This window comes from Ailuropoda melanoleuca, chromosome X (genome assembly GCF_002007445.2).
Source record: "Ailuropoda melanoleuca isolate Jingjing chromosome X, ASM200744v2, whole genome shotgun sequence".
NCBI lineage: Eukaryota > Metazoa > Chordata > Mammalia > Carnivora > Ursidae > Ailuropoda > Ailuropoda melanoleuca.
The window spans coordinates 31404019-31409504 of record NC_048238.1 but is presented as its reverse complement, the minus strand read 5'-3'; positions in this window follow the sequence as shown (position 1 = coordinate 31409504).

Sequence of the window (5486 nt, the reverse complement as noted above, 5' to 3'; positions counted from 1 at the left end):
TGTGATATGCCCACCCTTACATTATCATACAAAAGAGTTTCCTTGCCCCCTCAAATCCGCTTGCTTCACATATTTAATCCTCACCACACCCTGAACTACTGGTAATCCTGATCTATTATACCATTTCTATAGTTTTACTTTTTCCAAAGTGCCATATAGATAGAAACAGTCGGTATGTAGCCTTTCAACGGACTTCTTTCACCTAGCAATGTGCATTTAAGAGTCTTTCATGTCTTGCTAGTTAATTCCCTTTATTTTTAAAAATTATTAAGAGCAGTTTTAGTTTACAGAAAAATGGAGCACAAAATACAGAAATTCCCATTTATCTCTTCAACCTTCCCCTCCAATAGTTTCCCTCTTAATGTCTTCCATTAGTATAGAACATTTTGTACAATTGATGAGCTGGTATTGATACATTTTTTTTGGTTTTGATACATTTAAAAAAATTAAAGTCCATAGTTTACATCAGAATTCATTTGTTATGTTTTACATTCTATGCGTTTTGAAAAATGCATAATGACATGTATCCAGCGTTATAGTACCGTACAGAATAATAATTTCACTGCTCTTAAAAATCTCCTGTGCTCTACCTATCAGCCCTCTCTCTCTCCCTATGAGCCCCTGGCAACCAGTGATCTTTCTACAGTCTCCATAGTTTCACTATTTTCAGAACGTCATTAATTGGAATCACTCAGTATGTAGCCTTTTCAGATTGGTTACTTTCACTTAGCAGCATGCATTCAAGTTTCCTCCATTCTTTTGGTGGCTTGATGGCTTTTTTTTTTTTTAATTTATTTCAGAGAGAGAAAGAGTGTGTGGGTGTGCAAGTATGAGTGGGGGGAGGGGGACAGGGAGAAGCGGACTCCCTGATGAGCAGAGAGCCTGATGTGGGGCTTCATACCAGGAACCCCCCGGGATCATGACCTGAACAGAAGGCAGACGCTTAACCGACTGAGCCACCCAGGTGCCCCTTGATGGCTCATTTCTTTTTAGCAATGAATAATATTCCATTGTGTGGAGGTACCACCATTTATTCACCTGTTGAAGGCCATTTTGGTTGCTTCCAAGATTTGGCAATTATGAATAAAGTGGCCATAAACATCCACACACTGGTTTTTGTGTGCACAGAAGGTTTCAGCTCAATTGGGAAAACACCAAGAAGTAGGATTGCTAGATCTTACGATTAAACTACGTTTATTTTCAGAAAAATCTTCCAAATTGACGGTACCACTTTGCACTCTCATCAGAAATGAAAGAAAATTCCTCTTGCTCCATCTCTGCACCAGTACTTGGTGTTGTCAGGTGTTTTGGACTTTAGTCATTGTAATGTGTATGTAGTGTTTTAATTAGCAATTTCCTAAGGATACGATACTGAGCATATTTTTAGAAAGTCTTTATTGAACTATAGTTGACACAATTTTAGGGCATATTTTTATAGGATTATTTGCAACTTGTATATCTTCTTTTGATGAGGTGTCCACATCTTTTGCCTATTTCATTTACTGGGTTCTTTGTTTTCTTATTGAGTTTTAAAAGTTCTTTATATACTTTAGATATTTTATCATATGTATGTTTTGCAAAGATTCCAAGTGTGTGGCTTTTCATCTGCTAATAGTGTCTTTCACAGAGCAGTTTTAAATTTTAATGAACTCCAACTTACTTTTTCTTTCCTGAGTCATGCTTTTGGTATTTTATCTAGAAAGTCCCTGGCAACCCCAAGGTCACCTAGATTTTCTATGTTATTTTATTACATTTTAAATTTAGGTCATGATCCATTTTGAATTAATTTTTGAGGTTACAAGATTTGTATCTAGATTCAGTTTTTTGCATGTGGATGTTGAGATGTTCCAGAACCATTTGTTGAAGAGATTATCTTTCTCCATTTTATTGCTTTTACCTCTTTGTCAAAGACCAGTTGACTATATTTGTGGGTATCTATTTCTGGCCTCTCTATTCCATTCCATTGCTCTATATAGCTGTTCTTTTCCAGTACCATATAGTATCTTGATCATTATAACTTTATGGCAGAGCTTGAAATGAAGTAGTGTGAATTCTACAACTTTGTCCTTCTTCAGTATTTTATTGGCTAATCTAGGTGTTTCACCTTTCCACATAAACTTCAGAATCAGTTTGCCAATACCTACAAAATTGCTTGTTGGGATTTTGGGTGGGATTGAACTGAATCTACAGATTGAGTTAAGAATAATAGATATTGTTGCAATACTGACTCTTCTAAATCATGAACATGGGTTAGCTCTCATTTGAATCTTGATTTTTTTTTCACCAATGCTAAGTAGTTTTCTGCATAGAATTCCTGTACATATTTTGTTAGATTTCTGTGTAAGTACTTATTTGGTGCCATTGTAAATGATGTTTTTTAAAAAATTTTCAGATTTCAATTTTTCATTGCTCATTGAATTTTGTATACTGACTTGGTATCCTGAAACCTTGCTTTATTTGCCCATGAATTCCAGGATTTTTTTTTTCCAAGACTTTCCCAGAAGGCTGAAGATTTTCTAGATAAACATCTGTGAGAGGTTCCTGGGTGGCTCAGTTGGTTGGGTGTCTGCCTTCAGCTCAGGTCATGATCTCGGGGTCCTGGGATTGAGTCTGGCATTGGGCTCCCTGCTCAGCGGGGAGTCTGCTAATCCCTCTGCCCACCCCCACTCGCTTGTGCTCTCTCTCTCTCTCTGTCTCTCTCTCAAATAAATAAAATCTTAAAAAAAAATCTGTGAATAAAGACAGTATTATTTTTTTCTTTATAATCCAAATAGCTTTTTATTTCTTTTTCTTGTCTTATTGCACTAGCTTAGACTTCCAGAATGATGTTAAAAAGGAGTGGTAAGAGGGGATACCTTTGCTTTGTTCCTTATTATAGGGGGAAGCACCCCAACTCTCACCTATAAACTATAAATTTTGGAGGTATTCTTTTTAAGATTTTTTAAAAATTTTTAAGTGATCTCTACACCCAACATGCAGCTTGAACTCAGAACTTGGAGATCAAGAGTCACATGCTCTACCAACTGAGCCAGCCAGGCACCCCTAGATATTCTTTATAAAAATGAGAAAAGTTCTCCTCTATTCTTAATTTGCTGAGAGTTTTTATTGTGAATGCATGTTGTATTTTGTCATATGCCTTTTTGGCAGGAACTGATATAACTATACAAGTTTTCTTCCTTAGCTGGTTGATATGGTGATTAACACTGATGATTTTCAAACATGAACCAGACTTTCATGCCTGTAATAAATTGCACATGGTTGTTTTCTTTTGTTTTTGTTTTATTTCCTGTGTTTATCCTGACTCATGTTTTCCAAGCTGCCTGGATTTGTGGTTCAGTGTCTGTCAATAACTTTGGCAAGTTTTAAGCCATGAATACTTGAAATACGTTTTTCTGTTCTTCTTTCTGCTTTTGACATTCCAATTACACATAATTTACACCTTTTTATATTGTATGTCTGTTCTTGGATGCTGAGTTTATTTGTTTTCTCTTTGCATTTAAATTTGAGGGGTATCCACTATCTACAGATAAGCCACTGAAGATTTTCTTCTTTTCTTTTTGTTTTTTTTTTTTTTTTTTTTTTTTTTTTTTTTTTTTTTTTTTTTTTATTTGACAGAGATAGAGACAGCCAGCGAGAGAGGGAACACAAGCAGGGGGAGTGGGAGAGGAAGCAGCAGGCTCATAGCAGAGGAGCCTGATGTGGGGCTCGATCCCATAACGCTGGGATCACGCCCTGAGCTGAAGGCAAACGCTTAACCGCTATGCCACCCAGGCGCCCCATCTTTGTGTTCTTTTTTTAAAGATTTATTTATTTGAGAGAGAGCACAAGCATGAATGGGAGGGGCAGAGGGAGAGGGAGAGAGAATCTCAAGCAGACTCTGTGCTGAGCATGGAGCCCAACATGGGGCTTGATCCCAGGACCCTGAGATCATGACCTGAGCCGAAACCAAGAGTCAGATGCCTGACTGACTACACCACCTAGGCATCCCCCTTTTATCTTTGTAAAATTTTATTTATTTAAACTAATCTCTACACCCAACATGGGGCTCAAACTTACAACTCTGAGATCAAGAGTTGCAAGCTTTTCCGACTGAGCTAGCCAGGTGCCCCTGCAGGTTTTCTTCATTTCTGATACTGTTTTTTGTTTGTTTCTAGCATTTACTTTTTATTTTTTTCTTAGCATTTTCATCACTTTGCTTACTCTACCCATCTACGTCCATTCTTTCATATTGTCATTTTTTCCCCACTACCACTGTTAACATATTAATTATATTTTAAATTTCCTAATAATTCCAACATTTGTACCATATGTAATTCTCATCCTGAAACTTGTTTTATTTCTTCAGACTGTTTTCCCTTACCTTTTAGCATGCCTTTTCATTTTGTGTTGCAAGTTGAACATGTTGTATCAGGTAATGGGAATTAAGGTAAACAGGCATTTTGTGCGTGTGTGTGTGTGTGTGTGTTTTGCTTTTTGTTTGCATTTAGTGTATTTTTATGTTAATCCTGCTAGGGGTTTGCCTGTGCTTAATGTTTGGTGTAGTTATAGTTGCGAGACATTTTTAACTCATAACATCTCTACATTTTTTTTCTCCTTTTGAATTTCAGTGTCCCTAAGTATACTTCCTCAGAGGGAGTCTGCCTTGTGGCTCTTTCAACTGTCACCCACTCTTACTATATTGGCACTCTGTTGGGTAAGCAGTAACACATGGGAATGGAAGTATATTCTACAGTTTTTTGGTTAAATCTAAGTCTTTGAGTGACCCTGTGTATTGTGGCCTTTGCAGGAGTTTCTCCACTGATATAGCTTTCCACTCACCCCCTCAGCTCCATATTGCCTTCCCTGGCTGCATCATCCCAGTTGATTTCCTTGAAGCCCTCAATCTTGTTGACTGTGCTCCCCTGCCCCCCCCCCACTACCAACTGCCTTCTATGACACAGGAAGACTGGAGGAGGCTGGGATGGGAGTGATTCTCTCCTCTTCGCTGTGATAAGGCTTTGAAAAGATCCCTTTCCCTGTAGAATTTTGTTATGGAGAAGGCTTAGAATAGATTTCACAGTGGTTACTTTTCTCTTTTCCTTGCCAGAGCCACGAGGGGATCTTTATTGAATCTCACCATGACAGTCTGATAAGGTTCCTGGAGACAAAGCCCATGAAAGTGTAGCAGGTCTCCTAAGACTGTGGCCCTCCAGGAATTTCTCACTCTCATGCTAATCCAAACCCAGACTCCAGCTGTTCCTCGAAGTTACTATTTACATGTGCCTACCGGTTATGGTTCTGTTAACTTCTTCTCCAGGTAAAACAGATCTTGGATGTGTCTCTCTGGATACACTTGTCTATTCAGATTTTGAGGTAGCAGTTTGCTCTGTGATCTCAGTCCTCTGATGGGCCCAAGACGAGTCATTAATTTTCAGTTTGTTCAGTTTATTCTTGTAAGAATAGGAACAACAAAGAGCAAACATTTCTTTTTTTTTTTTTTTTTTTTT